This window comes from Salmo salar, chromosome 12, assembly GCF_965601325.2.
Source record: "Salmo salar chromosome 12, fSalSal1, whole genome shotgun sequence".
NCBI lineage: Eukaryota > Metazoa > Chordata > Actinopteri > Salmoniformes > Salmonidae > Salmo > Salmo salar.
Genome location: NC_138302.1, coordinates 63,224,143 through 63,242,713, shown reverse-complemented (window position 1 = coordinate 63,242,713; position 18,571 = coordinate 63,224,143). Strand labels below are relative to the sequence as shown.

General features: G+C 42.9%; 1 protein-coding gene across 2 annotated transcripts in view; it reads left to right on the top strand.

The window, feature by feature from the left end:
- LOC106565432 (nck-associated protein 5-like) overlaps positions 1–18,571 on the top strand; it is a 107,814-nt gene that overhangs the window by 27,834 nt on the left and 61,409 nt on the right. For both annotated transcript variants that reach the window (XM_082959201.1, XM_014132563.3), the window contains exon 2: positions 2,713–2,911. The gene's annotated coding sequence lies outside the window, so the exon portion shown is untranslated. The remainder of the gene's footprint in view (positions 1–2,712; positions 2,912–18,571) is intronic.

Below are 18,571 nucleotides of genomic sequence, written 5' to 3'. Positions count from 1 at the left end.
GTACTGTGCAGCCGTTTCATCAACCTGGCAAAGGCTTTCTACTCTGTCAATCACCGCATTCTTATCGGCAGACTCAATAGCCTTGGTTTCTCAAATGACTGCCTCGCCTGGTTCACCAACTACTTCTCAGATAGAGTTCAGTGTGTCAAATTGGAGGGCCTGTTGTCCGGTCCTCTGGCAGTCTCTATGGGGGTGCCACAGGGTTCACTTCTCAGGGCTACTCTTTTCTCTGTATATATCTATGATATCACTCTTGCTGCTGGTGATTCTCTGATCCACCTCTACGCAGACGACACCATTCTGTATACATCTGGCCCTTCCTTGGACACTGTGTTAACAAACCTCCAAACGAGCATCAATGCCATACAACTCTCCTTCCGTGACCTCCAACTGCTCTTAAATGCTAGCAAAACTAAAAGCATGCTATTTAACCGATTGCTGTCCGCACCTGCCCGCCTGTCCAGTATCATTACTCTGGACAGTTCTGACTTAGAATATGTGGACAACTACAAATACCTAGGTGTCTGGTAAGACCGTAAACTCTCCTTCCAGACTCACATTAAGCATCTCTAATCCAAAATTAAATCTAGAATCGGCTTCCTATTTTGCAACAAAGCATCCTTCACTCATCCTGCCAAACATATCCTTGTAAAACTGACTATCCTACCGATCCTTGACTTCGGCGATGTCATTTACAAAATAGCCTCCAACACTCTACTCAGCAAATTGGATGCAGTCTATCACAGTGCCATCCGTTTTTGTCACCAAAGCCCCATATACTACCCACCACTGCGACCTGTATGCTCTCGTTGGCTGGCCCTCGCTTCATATTCGTTGCCAAACCCACTGGCTCCAGGTCATCTATGAGTCTTTGCTAGGTAAAGCCCCGCCTTATCTCAGCTCACTGGTCACCATAGCAGCACCCACCCGTAGCACGCGCTCCAGCAGGTATATTTCACTGGTCACCCCCAAAGCCAATTCCTCCTTTGGCCGTCTTTCCTTCCAGTTCTCTGCTGCCAATGACTGGAACGAATTGCAAAAATCACTGAAGCTGGAGACTCATATCTCCCTCACTAACTTTAAGCATCAGCTGTCAGAGCAGCTCACAGATCATTGCACCTGTACATAGTCCATCTGTAAATAGCCCATCCAACTACCTCATCCCCATATGTTATTTTTCTTTTCTCTCCTTTGCACCCCAGTATCTCTACTTGCACATTCATCTTCTGCACATCAATCACTCCAGTGTTTAATTGCTAAATTGTAATTACTTCGCCACTACGGCTTATTTATTGCCTTACCTCCCTTATCTTACCTCATTTGCACACACTGTATATAGATTTTTTTTCCTATTGTGTTATTGACTGTACGTTTGTTTATTCCATGTGTAACTCTGTGTTATTGTTTGTGTCGCTTTGCTTTATCTTGGCCAGGTTGCAGTTGGAAATGAGAACTTGTTCTCAACTGGCCCACCTAGTTAAATAAAGGTGAAATAAAAAAATATTTTTTAAAGTGGATTTAACATGTGACACCAATAAGGGATGATAGCTTTCATCTAGATTCACGTTGCCAGTCTGTCATGTAAAGAGCAGGTGTTCCTAATGTTTGTACACTCAGTGTAAGTCTTTAGGTGGCTTTTGTTTTTCCATGTTTTCTACCCCCTACCCCTTTCAGATATACAAAAAGCTGTTAAAAACAAAAAGGTAAATTAGTGGGATTTTTTTCCAGGATGTTTCTCACAGGAAACGTGTGGAGCAAGGCAAAGCAACATTCAGGAGTTTAATGAAATCTTTAGGCCAAATGTAAAACTAGACGTGGAGGGTATACAGGTTGCTAACTGTGGACCACGTATTTTTTGGGGGGTCTTTTCTTCTCAGGGTTCAGCTGGACACTGGCTTGATGGGTCAGCCAGAAGGCCACATGCCAGCTAGCTCCTTGTGTCTTATAAGTTGGGTTCCTGGTCAAAGGTCTTGACTTGTCATGACCAGGGTGATCCTTTTTAGTTTTTAATTACATGCTTCGGATTGGAGACGGATGGTGGTATCACCTTTTAGTTTATTGACGAGGCAGAAGACTGTTGGGCATTAGTTACTGGTAGAGAGATACATGAGCTTTGTGTTCAAAGGGTACCCATAGGTTGTTGTTGTGGTTTCCTCCCCACAATGGTCTAAATCCAGAAGGCTCACACTCTGTAGACATGTTCAGGCTGAGACAAGGTGTGCTGGTCATGTTTCCCAATTAGCTTACAGATGGTATAGGTTATGTAATGTTTTTGTATTGACTTTACTTAAACAGGAAATGTATAGAAGATATTGATCAGCTGAGCAGTGTGGTGTTAAATTAAATGAGCTGAACGATGCTGCAGGCGATGTCACTTCTTTGCCTAAGAAAGCACAAAGAGGAAATTAAATCTTCAAAGATAAATTGCAAACCACTGTTAAAAGATGGCATTTCCATATCCCTGTGCAATGGTTCCTCGACCTGTCTATCTTGGACGTGATGGAAATGTATCAGCTGTGAAATCATTAGACCCTGAGGGATCAGCAACTTCCGTACCAAGAAGTGATTGTGTCAGCATTGAATATGCTACATTTCTATAAATTCTGATGCCAGCAGGATGCCTACTGCCTCACTTATTGGGGCAAAAATCGGAAATGCGCATTCTTCATGAATTTACCATAGTGACTCATCCATCTCTGTCTTTGTTAACAGGATTCTTACCCTCCATCTTCCCTTATCTCTGGTGATTCAACGTGGTATAATGTGATACAGGAACATCAGTGGTGCCAGTGGGAGAGTGTGATAAAGCATGGGATTGCCCCCAGGAGACAGGAACCACACTCCTATTCTTGAGGTTGAGGTCCCTGGCCCTTGAGGGCCACACGATAGACGGCTAGAAGCTAGCTCTGAGGTGAGTGAACTCACCTATGACTATTAGGTTACAGTTTCTATTAAGTTAGATTTAGTATAGTTGTTGAGGTATGACACTCAAGCCCCTGTTGGTGATTGGCTGCTCATTGGATGGTCAGTATTGGGGACGTACAGGTAACAACCAAACATAGTATTAGAGATTCTCTTGTACTTTTGTATGCTTTTTAGCCAGTAGTTCTGAAAGTAGCACTCTCGAGCCAAAAGTGATCCCCAAAAATTGCATACTACGTCACGTGCAGATTTGTGGACCACGTCATTGCGCTCTCTCCCACTCTGCTGTGTGTGTGCATGATGTGCCTCTTGCTAGCTGTCACTCAACTGGCGAGGGGCAGAAGCTCATTGGTTGAACTCTAATTGCTATGGGGCTGGCCGACGTGAGGGAAAATGTAGGGAAAATGGCGCAGCACAGCTTCCAGAAAACAGTCGTTTTCAAACTAGGGATTTTGTGGCTAATTGAGGCAAAACAGTAGTTCTGCTCATAGATTATGCACAATGTATGAACTACACATTGACACATCCAGCCCAAAGCGGGAGGTTTAAAAAATATTTAGTAGTCGCCAAAGTTCCAGAGCATGTCTTTAATAGGGTGTTGGGCCAGAACAGCTTCAATGCACCTTGGCATACAGTAGCTATATATGGGACATGTAATTTTTACTTCATATGTCATAAAGTGATCTGATCAACTCTTTTGCTATTTGTTGAAATTAGGGTTAAGAAGGATTGCGAGGGGAGCATTTTACAACTAATATTGAGAAGGAACTTCCCCTAGCTAGCTTATGTTGACCATTAAAATTAGCCAGTCTAACGTCTGCACCGTGACCTTGAGTACGTTCAGCTAATGACTTTCCATTGGTGTCGGTTACAACAGTGGGCCATGCCCGAGAATTGAGTGTCACAGTGCTACAGGCTTAGCTGGATTAGACCCCCCCCAAGCTCCTGTTGAGCTTGGAGATTTAGTGGTCCCTGACTGAGCCCCTCCATTGCGTCTCCATTGAGGCTGGCTTGTACAGGAAAGAGTGAATGGAGTCGTCTGTCCACTGTGTCCAGGGTTCCAGGGTCAGTCCCGCCACCATTGCATGGGGGAAGAGTGGGGAAAGCAAGGGGCTTCTCTGGAGTGAACCAAATGCCAAAAGGAGAGCAAGATTAAGTGAGTGATAGAGCTGGGAAGTGAAGAGAGGGAACGAAAGAGGGAGTAATAGAGAGGCCATCTGTTGATTTTTAATTATTTTCAATCTGAGATTCTCCTTGATGAATTATTCAAGTCTTCATCAAAAGGCAGTTTTTTTTGCTCCTTTCTTCCTCTTCGTCTTTATTTTCTCCTTTCTCTTCGTCTTTCTTTAAGGAGTGTATTATTTCTCTGGGCGGTTTACTCTCTCCCATGTAAATTAATGGACGCTATTGATGCCAAACGGCACTTCTGCTGCGGTTGTAATCTGCTGTGAGATTATTTAAATGCATGAGAGGAGGCTGTCTGGTTGTGGAAACTCTGTTTTATCAGTGCGGTGGTCTATTTCTGGCACTGTGGTTAAATTACTTTTGAAAATTTCCCTTTGATTTTGTATACATCGCTGTGCAGGATCCTCATCCACTCGACTGTCCATTTGTCTCAGTAGTTCATGAATATGGTTTCTATCCATTCTCGGAATTCATGTCGAGTTCTTGGTTTTCAGTCAACAGGTTATACTGTATCACCAAATGATTTCAACAATGTTTTTTTTTGTTGCTGTTTTGGAAAAGAGATAAAACTACAGTACAGAGTCCACTACCCGTCTTCCTTACCATAGTGACTGGTATAAAGTGATATTTAGAAAAATGTATCTTGTCTTAGGGACTCATTTTGGGACCAGGTGCACAAACAGCACTGACACTTGCAGCCACACATGCCCGCTAACAACTGCTAGCCTCCCAGGATGGCAAACATTCCAATGGAGAGAGGGAATGGGTGGGGCCATACAGGGGATAATGATGACCAATATCCCTCTTCACAAAAAGATGTAGGCTGGGTGACCTAATGGGCTATGAATTCAAAACTCTTTACTTGACTTCCACACTTTGTCAAGTTGGCTTCTGTGGACATTGGTTAGATATAGTTCAGTCTGTTGGTAGTCTAACTAAACCTAGGCAAAAAAATATTACCACGAAAGACTAAGAAAGGAACAGTCTTGCTTGTTATCAGACCTCCAGGACATTATTACTTTCACAACCAGATCTCATTAGAAGTGTCTACTCTATGTGAAAATGTGCTCTGATTCTCCATAATGGCCGTCCCAGTGGGACACACTGAGAGCCCCTGGAGGGTCCCTGTAGCACATGTGCTACTCTTACTGTGTGGGTGTTCATGAAGATTAACGACCTATGACAACTGATCTCACATTCCTCAAATCTCTGGGGACAAGTGTGTGTAATGTGTATGCATGGGTTTCTCAGTTATGCACTATGAGGGGGGAGTTGAGGTGTGTGTGCCTATATGTATGCATGTTCGATTGTGTGCGAATAAGGGGGGGGGGGGGTGACTAGGTCTGTTGCCATACATGTGAAGTTTTCTTTGGATTAAAGCTGCAAAATGTCACTTTTTGGGTGACCCGATCAAATTCACATAGAAATGTGAGTTATATGTCATTCTCATTGGAAGCAAGTCTAAGATGGCACCGTACTGGATGGCTGTCATTTTGTAAGCTCCGACCCAACTTATTGTTGTTTATTTTAATTTTATTTTCACAATGTATGCTATTATTTCTTACAACCACCAATAACTTTTGAACATCAGATCGGCAGTTACTTACCCCAATTCCGGCTTCTACTTCAACTCATCTGCCCTGGGCTCTCAGTAATTCCGACCCAATTTTTGGGCTACCCAAGAGCAAACGCCGGCGTTACAGAGGCGGGGGCGGGGGGGGGGGTCCTGGTGATATGGAGGCGAAGGGAAAACCGGCCACGTCTTCCCTCATTCTACTAACCAGTCACACGAGAATAAGATGGATGAAATCCGATTGCGGATTTGCTACCAATGGGAGTCTCAACTGCAATATTCTTTGCTTTTCTGAAACATGGCTCTTGGATATGGCTCTTGGACTCTTGGCCATGGCTATGCAACTCAATCGATTTTCCAGTCGGGGAAATCGAGTGGGGAGGGGTTTGCCTCTACATCAACACCAACTGGTGTGTGTCGACCCACTGTTCACCCTACTTGGAATACCTGATGGTCAAATGCCGACCTTAATACCTCCCGAGGGAGTTTTCAGCTGTTATCGTGACTGTTGTATACATTCCACCTCAGTACAATAAAAATAACAAGCTGGAACTTAACGAATTGTACAACGCTATAAACAAGCAAGAAAACCGACATCCAGATGCTGCCTGTCTGGTTGCCCGGAGATTTTAATTCCGCATCACTAAAATGCGTGATGGCCAACTTCCATCAACAACGCCACTGTCGTTCTACCCCCAAGCAAGCATACAAGGCCCTCCCTCATCCGCCATTCTGCAAACCAGATCATGACTCCGTACTCCTGCTTCCTGTTAACAAGCAGAAACCCAAACAGGAAGTACCCGTGACTCACTCTGTTGAGAAATGGTCACCAGAATCTGAGATTATGCTACAGGACTGCTTTGCTAGCCTTGATTAGAATATATTTCGAGACTCCGCCGATAACATTGAGGAGCTATAATCTAAATTTGATCACATTCACATTTTCTCCTGACACACAAATGGACTAATAATACATAACGTTACCAATTAGTTTACCCTGACCAGATGGACAGGGCGCATTGGCTGTATGCAGCTGCTCTTATTAGTAGCCTACAGTTAATAGTATAAAAATAGTCTAGTTTTTATCCCATACAGCATGTCAGATTTCTAATGTTTAGGTGTAGCCTAGGCTGCTACAACATTTATGTCATGAGTTTTTGCTTGTGTCTGTCCGGAGTGATTTATGTATTATCATCTTTGCTAAATAAATCCCCAAGGAAAGTTCAAAGCCTACTTGAGTGCACGCGAAAACATGCGTCAACCTCTCTAATCTAACTTTTAATGGATGATGCGATGGAAGCTATCAAATCATTCAGAATTGTTTTCGACATCCCAGAAAAGATGTTCATCATGTAAAGCATCGTAATGTGCAATTACAGGCAGCTTGATGAAAGGCTCCGTTGTTAACCAGCTATACATTTGATACCAGTTGGTATTGAATGCCCTCACCTTTTCATCCTTATTCATGAAACTGATCTCAGGCAGAGCCTTTACTGAGATATATATATATATATATATATACTGCTCAAAAAAATAAAGGGAACACTTAAACAACACAATGTAACTCCAAGTCAATCACACTTCTGTGAAATCAAACTGTCCACTTAGGAAGCAACACTGATTGACAATAAATTTCACATGCTGTTGTGCAAATGGAATAGACAACAGGTGGAAATTATAGGCAATTAGCAAGACACCCCCAATAAAGGAGTGGTTCTGCAGGTGGTGACCACAGACCACTTCTCAGTTCCTATGCTTCCTGGCTGATGTTTTGGTCACTTTTGAATGCTGGCGGTGCTTTCACTCTGGTGGTAGCATGAGACGGAGTCTACAACCCACACAAGTGGCTCAGGTAGTGCAGCTCATCCAGGATGGCACATCAATGCGAGCTGTGGCAAGAAGGTTTGCTGTGTCTGTCAGCGTAGTGTCCAGAGCATGGAGGCGCTACCAGGAGACAGGCCAGTACATCAGGAGACGTGGAGGAGGCCGTAGGAGGGCAACAACCCAGCAGCAGGACCGCTACCTCCGCCTTTGTGCAAGGAGGAGCAGGAGAAGCACTGCCAGAGCCCTGCAAAATGACCTCCAGCAGGCCACAAATGTGCATGTGTCTGCTCAAACGGTCAGAAACAGACTCCATGAGGGTGGTATGAGGGCCCGACGTCCACAGGTGGGGGTTGTGCTTACAGCCCAACACCGTGCAGGACGTTTGGCATTTGCCAGAGAACACCAAGATTGGCAAATTCGCCACTGGTGCCCTGTGCTCTTCACAGATGAAAGCAGCTTCACACTGAGCACGTGACAGAGTCTGGAGACGCCGTGGAGAACGTTCTGCTGCCTGCAACATCCCCCAGCATGACCGGTTTGGCGGTGGGTCAGTCATGGTGTGGAGTGGCATTTCTTTGGGGGGCCGTACAGCCCTCCACGTACTCGCCAGAGGTAGCCTGACTGCCATTAGGTACCGAGATGAGATCCTCAGACCCCTTGTGAGACCATATGCTGGTGCGGTTGGACCTGGGTTCCCCCTAATGCAAGACAATGCTAGACCTCATGTGACTGGAGTGTGTCAGCAGTTCCTGCAAGAGGAAGGCATTGATGCTATGGACTGGCCCGCCCGTTCCCCAGACCTGAATCCAATTGAGCACATCTGGGACATCATGTCTCGCTCCATCCACCAACGCCACGTTGCACCACAGACTGTCCAGGAGTTGGCGGATGCTTTAGTCCAGGTCTGGGAGGAGATCCCTCAGGAGACCATCCGCCACCTCATCAGGAGCATGCCCAGGCGTTGTAGGGAGGTCCAACACGACCACAAATCTAATGACACATCAACAAATAACCTTCAATTCATTGCATTTTCATCTCTATAAATACATGTAAAAAAAAAAATGTTCTCCAAATTATCATTCTCAAACGTTTGTAATTTCCCGTACAATAATCTGTACTATTATTATTTTTCAATTTTTTTATATTACCCAGCTGCTGTTCCCCTGTGGCCCCGACTTTGAATACCACTGGCTTAAGGTGACAGAGCAGGGTCAGGCATGCTTTCACATTGTCTGCTTGAATTCTGTGTGTGTGTGTGTGTGTGTGTGTGTGTGTGTGTGTGTGTGTGTGTGTGTGTGTGTGTGTGTGTGTGTGTGTGTGTGTGTGTGTGTGTGTGTGTGTGTGTGTGTGTGTGTGTGTGTGTGTGTGTGTGTGTGTGTGTGTGTGTGTGTGTGTGGTGTGTGTGTGTGTGTGTGTGTGTGTCCATTATACTTGAAAACTCCCTGGACACTAGCCCTCTGACATTTACACATTCACACATTGTTCCACTGCTTCCTTACAATAACTCACAAGGACATTTGATTAGATTTCACTTCACACAGATGAGGTAGTCTGTTAACCTAAATCAAGCTCACTGTTGTTGTTCAGATGTGCCATCGTTCACCATCCATCCAATCTCGTTTTGTTCTCACTTTTGCTGATAGGGAGTTAAGTCTCTGTTCTAAGGCACATGGTTGCTATTTCAAATTTCAATATGCTAGCTCTATCTGTATGGGTACTTACTTTCTGTGACCTTTGCGGATGAAGTGGAGAAGAGAAGGTTTAATGTAGAGTAATCCTTTTGCTCTGGTGTCAGACACTCTACCCTCAACATGCAGTAGAGTAAAACTTACCGTATGCTTCACAGTCAACAGTTTGTGAATATATTATGACACATTATATTTGTTTTGGTGTTCAGCAGGATTTCTTTCAGCTTTCGAGCACATTTTTTTTTTCTTGAGGCTTGCCGAAGTTGGTGATTGGTCAACAGTAGGAATTCTTCAATGAAGTGTTTGTCATTCAACGACAGCCGACAAGTTTTCTCATGCACATTTTTTTCACTTGAGAAATACTGCACATTTTAAGTTCCAGCGCTTTACTTGACTTTGCTTCAAAATCCCAAGTGTGTTAGCCGGCTATTGCCATCTTAGTTAGATGTAAAATTGCGTGACTTAAGAACTCTTCTGCAAAAACGTCTCAATTAATTACATATTTTTTTTGTTATCTTAGATTAATAAAGACTATTTTGAAGAAGTGTACTGGCTACGGTGCATCAAGAGGGACAAACGCTAATATTGCAGCTTTTTTCTTGTTTTTCAAGTGATAGTCTTTTAAGGGAGGATGCGAGCACAGACATTCATTTTGCCTAGCCGAGTTCTGCTAGGAGCAAACCGAACCTATGTATGCGGACGCCTTAAGCCCCCTCACCCACACCCTAAACAAATCCCACCTTGGTGTGGTCTCGCTGGTTTGGGTGTCAGGCAGTGTGTGTACAGACACATGCATAGACACATGCATACACACAGTGCGTACAGTGTTCCCCTCCTAGCTTCCGCCTTCCGTTTGATGTGTGCTGTGTGGATGCAGCCCCACTTATTTTTATATATTTATTTATTCTTACCCTCTCCCTAGGCATGGATTTGAGTCCCACTTGGCTTGCCTTCTCTTTCTCCCTCCTCACCTCCCTCTCTTTCTCAAAATAAGCAAACTGTAATCCAACCGACTGAATTGGTCACAATTAAACAGTAGGATTCTGTATCAGCAGGGTGCAGGCTGGTTTGGGGACCTAATTGATACAGATATTACCACAAAAGCAAGAGATTTTTTTATAAAGCACATCTTCATAACAGGCAGCGTGAAGGACACCGAAAATGTCCCTCTCTGGGGGTAGTCTACAAAATGTACAGTAGTGCGTTGTGTGTTCACGAGTGTTTGGCGATCTAAGTTAGAAAAGAAAAAAAATTCTGGATGGTTGGTTCTGGGTAAGAACATCTGCTAAATGAATAAATGTATGATGAATAGGTACACAGCAGACAACGGGGTAGTCCTATATACTTGTCATGACCGAGACACAGGCCTCTGTACCAGATAAACACTCAGAAGAACAGCTGATACTACACATGCTTGTCTTCTCTAACCTTATTACAAGATATGAAAATACATTTGGAAAGCTTATATCTATATACACTACCGGTGAAAAGTTTTAGAACACCTACTCATGCAAAGGTTTTTACTTTTCTTTTTACTATTTTCTACAATGTAGAATAATAGTGAAGACATCGAAACCATGAAATAACAAATATGGAATCATGTAGTAACCAAAAAAAGTGTTAAACAAATCAAAATATATTTTATATTTGAGATTCTTCAAAGTAGCCACCCTTTGCATTGATGACAGCTTTGCACACTCTTGGCATTCTCTCAAGCAGCTCCACCTGGAATGCTTTTCCAACAGTCTTGAAGGAGTTCCCCCATATGCTGAGCACTTGTTGGCTGCTTTTCCTTCACTCTGCGGTCCAACTCATCCAAAACCATCTCAATTGGGTTGAGGTCAGGGGATTGTGGAGGCCAGGTCAGTTCTAAATAAATCAAACAGTGTCACCAGCAAAGCACCCCCACACCATAACACCTCCTTCTCCATGCTTTACAGTGGGAAATACACATGCGGAGATCATCCGTTCACCCACACCGTGTCTCACAAAGGACAAATTTCCATCGGTTTAATGTCCATTGCTCGTGTTTCTTGGCCCAATGTAAGGCCTGTCGTCGCATGAAAACCAAGATGCAGCAGAGGTTGTGGATTCATTATGAATATTTAATCAAATGAACCACTATAAACAAAACATAAAACCGCAACGATAGCAAACAGTCCTGTCTGGTCAAAAACGAACGAGACAGAAAACAATCACCCACAAAACCCAAAGGAAAAATAGGCTACTTATGTGTGACTCCCAATCAGCAACAACGAACTTCAGCTGTGCCTGATTGGGAGCCACACACGGCCCAAAACAAAGAAATACAGAAACATAGAAAAATGAACATAGAACGCCCACCCAATGTAACACCCTGGCCTAACCAAAAATAAAGAACAAAAACCCCTCTCTATGGCCAGGGCGTTACACCCGAGCAAGTCTCTTCTTATTATTGGTGTCCTTTAAGGCCTGATTCACACAGTCTCCTCTGAACGGTTGATGTGTCTATTACTTGAACTCTGTGAAGCATTTACAGAGTCGGAAGTTAAGTCGAAAGTTTACATACACCTCAGCCAAATACATTTAAACTCAGTTTTTCACAATTCCTGACATTTAATCCTAGTAAATATTCCCTGTTTTAGGTCAGTTAGGATCACCACTTTATTTTAAGAATGTGAAATGTCAGAATATTAGTAGAGAGAATGATTTATTTCAGCTTTTATTTCTTTCATCACATTCCCAGTGGGTCAGAAGTTTACATACACTCAATTAGTATTTGGTAGAATTGCCTTTAAATTGTTTAACTTGGGTCAAACGTTTCGGGTAGCCTTTCACAAGCTTCCCACAATAATTTGGGTACATTTTGGCCCATTCCTCCTGACAGAGCTGGTGTAACTGAGTCAGGTTTGTCGGCCTCCTTGCTCGCACACACTTTTTCAGTTCTGCCCACAAATGTTCTACAGGATTGAGGTCAGGGCTTTGTGATGGCCACTCCAATACCTTGACTTTGTTGCCATTTTTCCACAACTTTGGAAGTATGCTTGGGGTCATTGTCCATTTATAAGACCCATTTGCGATCAAGCTTTAACTTCCTGACTGATGTCTTGAGATGTTGCTTCAATATATTTTGTGAAGTGCAACACTCATCCAAAACCATGCAGCAAAGCACCCCCACAACATGATGCTGCTTCACGGTTGGATTGGTGTTCTTCAGCTTGCAAGCCTCCCCTTTTTTCCTCCAAACATAATGATGGTCATTATGGACAAACAGTTCTATTTTTGTTTCATCAGACCAGAGGACATTTCTCCAAAAAGTACGATCTTTGTCCCCATGTGCAGTTGCACACCGTAGTTTGGCTTTTTATGACGGTTTTGGAGCAGTGGCTTTTTCCTTGCTGAGGAGCCTTTCAGGTTATGTCGATACAGGACTCGTTTTACTGTGGATATAGATACTTTTGTACCTGTTTCCTCCGGCGTCTTCACAAGGTCCTTTGCTGTTGTTCTGGGATTGATTTGCACTTTTCGCACCAAAGTACGTTCATCTCTAGGAGACAGAACGCGTCTCCTTCCTGAGCGGTATGACGGCTGCGTGGTGTTTATACTTGCGTATTATTGTTTGTACAGATGAACGTGGTACCTTCAGCCTTTTGGAAATTGCTCCCAAGGATGAACCAGACTTGTGGAGGTCTACAATACATTTTCTGAGGTCTTGGCTGATTTCTTTTGATTTTCCCATGATGTCAAGCAAAGAGGCACTGAGTTTGAAGGTAGGCCTTGAAATACATCAACAGTTACACCTCCAATTGACTCAAATTATGTCAATTAGCCTATCAGAAGCTTCTAAAGCCATGACATAATTTTCTGGAATTTTCCAAGCTGTTTAAAGGCACAGTCAACTTGGTGTATGTACACTTCTGACCCACTGGAATTGAGATACAGTGAATTATAAGTGAAATAATCTGTCTGTAAACAATTGTTGGAAAGATTACTTGTGTCATGCACAAAGTAGATGTCCTAACCGACTTGCCAAAACTATAGTTTGTTAACAAGAGATTTGTGGATTGGTTGAAAAACGAGTTTTAATGACTCCAACCTAACTTCTGACTTCAACTATATTTGGGCTGTAATCTGAGGTACAGTTAACTCTTACTTGTCCTCTGCAGCATAGGTAACTCTGGGTCTTCCTTTCCTGTAGCGGTCCTCATAAGAGCCAGTTTCTTCGTAGCGCTTGATGGTTTTTTCATTATTGACTGACCTTTATGTCTTAAAGTAATGACGGTCTGTCATTTCTCTTTGCTTATTTGAGCTGTTCTTGCCACAATATGGACTTGGTCTTTAACCAAATAGGACTATCTTCTGTATACCACCCCTCCCTTGTCACAACACAACTGATTGGCTCAAATGCATTAAAAAGGAAAGAATTTCCACAAATGTACTTTTAAACAAGGCACACCTCTTAATTGAAAATGGATTCCAGGTGACTACCTCTTGAAGCAGGTTGAGAGAATGCCAAGAGTGTGCAAAGCTGTCATTAAGGCAAAGGGTGGCTACTTTGAAGAATCTCAAATATAAAATATATTTTGATTTGTTTAACACGTTTTTGGTTACTACATGATTCCATATGAGTTTTCATAGTTTTGATGTCTTCCTTATTATTCTACAGAAAATAGTCAAAATAAAGATCAACCCTTGAATGAGTAAGTGTCCAAACTTTTGACTGGTACTGTATATATACGCAACATGTAAAGTGTTGGTCCCATGTTTCATGACATGAAATAAAATATCCAAGAAATGTTCCATACGCTCAAAGTTTTTTTCTCTCAAATTTTATGCACAAATTTGTTTACATCCCTTTTAGTGAGCATTTCTCCTTTGCCAAGATAATCCATCCACCTGACAGGTGTGGCATATCAAGAAGCTGATTAAACAGCATGATCATTACACAGGTGCACCTTGTGCTGTGGACAATAAAAGTCCACTCTCTAAAATATGCAGTTTTGTCACACATCACAATGCCAAAGATGTCTCATGTGTTGAGGGTGTGTGCAATTGGCATGCTGACTGCAGGACTGTCCAGAGCTGTTGCCAGAGAATTGGATGTTAATTTCTCTACCATAAGCCGCCTCCAATGTCGTTTTAGAGAATTTGGCAGTACGTCCAACCAGCCTCACAACCGTAGACCGTGTAACCATGCCAGCCCAGGACCTCCACATCGGGCTTCTTCACCTGCGGTATCATCTGAGAGGGTGCTGAGGAGTCTTTCCGTCAGTAATAAAGCCCTTTTGTGGGAAAAGAATGTCATTGATTTGCTGGGTCTGGCTCCTCAGTGGCTCCCAAGTGAGTGAGCATATGCCTTCCCAAGCCCACCAATGCCTGGGCCTTTTCCCAGTCATGTGAAATCCGTAGATTATGGCCTAATGCATTTATTCATGTCATGTCCTGACCAGTAAAGGGGTCATTTGCGATTGTAGTATGGTCAGGGCGTGGCAGGGGGTGTTTGTTTTGTGTGTTTTTTTTGGGGGGGGGGGATTTTGGTTCTAGTTTTCTATTTCTATGTTTATTTTTCTGTGTGCGGCCAAGTATGGCTTCCAATCAGAGGCAGGTGTCTTTCGTTGTCTCTGATTGGAAGCCATGCTTAGGCAGCCTGTTTTTCCTGTGTTTTTGTGGGTGGTTATTTTCTGTATAGCCTGTGTGCCATATGGAACTGTTTCGTCGTCTGTTTATTTTGTTTTGAGTGTTCTTTCTAATAAAGTAAGAAGATGAGCACTATAACCGCTGTGCCTTGGTCTGTCCCTTACGACGCTTGTGACAATTCAATTGACTGATTTCCTTTAAGAACTGTAACTCAGTAAAACCTTTGAAATTGTTGCATGTTGCGTTTATATTTTTGTTCAGTATATATTTGTAACATCATTTATCCAGGAAGTCCCATGAGGTCAGAAGATTACTTTTACAAGGTGAGACTTGGCCAAGAGGGCAGCTAGAAAAAGTTTTCACATGCAAACTTTATGTGTCCGAACTCAGAATCAAATGTGTTTCCCACGAATAATATGGTTGCTGTGGTGGTTTTATTTTGATTTGGTGATTTTCTGCATGTATCAAAGTCCCAAAAGGTAGTTTGATTTCAGATGTCTCCATTTAAACATAATTATTAGGGAAATTCTTCTCCTTGCAAAGCACGTAAATGTTTAAATCAAACTATATTAATCTGACTATTGATGATAATCGTATTATTTTGTGCATTTAACCGTACTCATTAAAACGCCCTGTACGGTTCCTCTGTGAGATGCAGGGAGGGGGCTGACGTATAATTCAGACAGGAGATCTCTTTATTGTAATTGAGAGGGGAACTATAAACCCTCATTGATTTTGTCACCAGTGTTTGTGTCCTTGTTGGTCCCTGGAGTAGCTTCATTACACCAGGATATATATCTAATATTCTTTGATCAGCTCTGACTCACATTCTGTAGGCTACTTCTCCCTCTACCCTACTCTCGTTTTCCTCTTAATCTCACTCTCTCTTAATGAACCACTTTGGGTGGGGACTCGGTGTGTCTCGTCTTGTTTATCAGATGACTTGGCTTGATTACCCCCCAGGGATGATGTGATCCAGGGGAATCCCACCCCTCGACTGGGAGACAGAGAAACCCCCCCCCCCCCACCCCAAGCAAAGACAAACTGTTCTGGGGTCAGAAGTAGTAGTGGGGGGGGGGTTGCAAAAGAGAGCAAGCCATAGTGTAGAATGAGGGAAGTGTGACGATTACATTTTTCACCCAGTTTTATCACACAAGCACGCACATGTTTAGTGTGTGCTAGCACTATACAAACATTATGATGAAACCAAATTTGCTGACGGGTGTGTTTTTGTTGGTATGAAGCCGTTGTGAAAAGGGAAGTGAGCTTGTCGTTTTTGGCTTTGTGTTGTTAGGGCTTTTGTTTGTCTGAGTCGGTCCACATGAGGAACAGTGTTTTGCAAAGGTCTTATTATTGCAGTTCTTCCTACTGTAATGCACAAACCATAGGTGCTGATTGATTGCTGATCATGGAGCGTCAGAACTACCATCCTATTACATTAAAAACATCTCTATCCATAACAGTTGTGTGTTATTGCTACTGATGTTCATTCTCAAACTGATGATTCACCTGTTCTGGGGGATATTTGCTGATCTAAACTAGGTTTCCATCCAACTCTTTGTTTTTATGAGAGTAAGTTGCGTGGGATGAAATGTCATGACCGGCCTGATGGAAACAGCACATTTGTCGGTAAACTTTCCAAATGTCGACAAATAATATACGCTAGACAAGGTGGGATCTTTTTGTATCTGTAATATTCATTATGCGAGAAATGGCAGTGTAAACCCCTTTTTTATACACAAATATTGATATAATAACGTATCGAAGTAAACTTGGAGTCACGCGATGATATTGTGTGTGTGTGTGTGTGTGTGTGTGTGTGTGTGTGTGTGTGTGTGTGTGTGTGTGGTGTGTGTGTGTGTGTGTGTGTGTGTGTGTGTGTGTGTGTGTGTGTGTGTGTGTGTGTGTGTGTGTGTGTGTGTGTGTGTGTGTGTGTGATCCTCCCGCTACGACACGGAAAAGCATGCAGTTTATTAGGCTACAGTTTAAATAAGTTATGATGAACTTCACATGGTTGTGAAAGTGCAAGGTGATGAGCTTGATGCTCCTTTCCAATAGATATCGAGGGTCTTATTCTGGTGACATGATAATCGATGCTTGGCTGCCGTTTGACAAATAAACATTTTCTAGCTCTCATACATAATAATCTCATCATGTCGTAAGTAGCCTAACCACACTGTATCTGCTAGCTGTTGGCTAGAGCACACGTGCTAAGACCAGAATGTGCACATTCGCTATATAAAGCAACATTTGTTGTGACAAAATCATTAGTAGAGTTCAAAATGCAATGAAAACCCATTTAACTTGTACTTATTCAGTACATGGGAATTTAACCACAAGTTATTTTATGTGCACTACATCATCATGCACAGCCTTTTTTATCTGCAACAAGTCAATTAGATGGTAACACATCTCTGGTGGGAAAATGCGCGTATTGCTTTTATGCAGATTTTTGAATATTCGCATGAAAATCTGTCACCAATTGGACGGAAACCTACCTAATTGTCGATGTAGCCTAGATTTACATGATGGATGGCTCATACATGGTGAGCTCTAGGAATCCAGTAGATGGCAGCTGATTTAAAGCGTGTCTTGAGGCATGTGGCTAAATTCTTCAGTAATGACTCAGTGGGGGTGTGTCGGAACAAGTGTATGGGTAATGGAGCTTTTTTTAAATGTTTATTTCACCTTTATTTAACCAGGTAGGCAAGTTGAGAACAAGTTCTCATTTACAATTGCAACCTGGCCAAGATAAAGCAAGCAGTTTGACACATACAACAACACAGAGTTACACATGGAGTAAAACAAACATACAGTCAATAATATAGTAGAAAAATAAGTATATTTACAAAGTGAGCAAATGAGGTGAGATAAGGGAGGTAAAGGCAAAAAAGGCCATGGTGGCGAAGTAAATACAATATAGCAAGTAAAACACTGGAATGGTGGATTTGCAGTGGAAGAAAGTGCAAAGTAGAAATAGAAATAATGGGGTGCAAAGGAGCTAAATAAATAAATAAATACAGTAGGGGAAGAGAGTTGTTTGGGCTAAATTATAGATGGGCTAGGTACAGGTGCAATAATCTGTGAGCTGCTCTGACAGCTGGTGCTTAAAGCTAGTGAGGGAGATAAGTGTTTCCAGTTTTAGAGATTTTTGTAGTTCGTTCCAGTCATTGGCAGCAGAGAACTGGAAGGAGAGGCGGCCGAAGGAGGAATTGGCTTTGGGGGTGACCAGAGAGATATACCTGCTGAAGCGCGTGCTGCTATGGTGACCAGCGAGCTGAGATAAGGGGGAACTTTACCTAGCAGGGTCTTGTAGATGACCTGGAGCCAGTGGGATTGGCGACGAGTATGAAGCGAGGGCCAGCCAACGAGAGCGTACAGGTCGCAGTGGTGGGTAGTATATGGGGCTTTGGTGACAAAACGGATGGCACTGTGATAGACTGCATCCAATTTATTGAGTAGGGTATTGGAGTCTATTTTGTAAATGACATCGCCGAAGTCGAGGATCGGTAGGATGGTCAGTTTTACGAGGGTATGTTTGGCAGCATGAGTGAAGAATGCTTTGTTGCAAAATAGGAAGCCAATTCTAGATTTAACTTTGGATTGGAGATGTTTGATGTGAGTCTGGAAGGACAGTTTACATTCTAACCAGACACCTAGGTATTTGTAGTTGTCCACATATTCTAAGTCAGAACCGTCCAGAGTAGTGATGCTAGATGGGCGGGCAGGTGCAGGCAGCGATCGGTTGAAGAGCATGCATTTA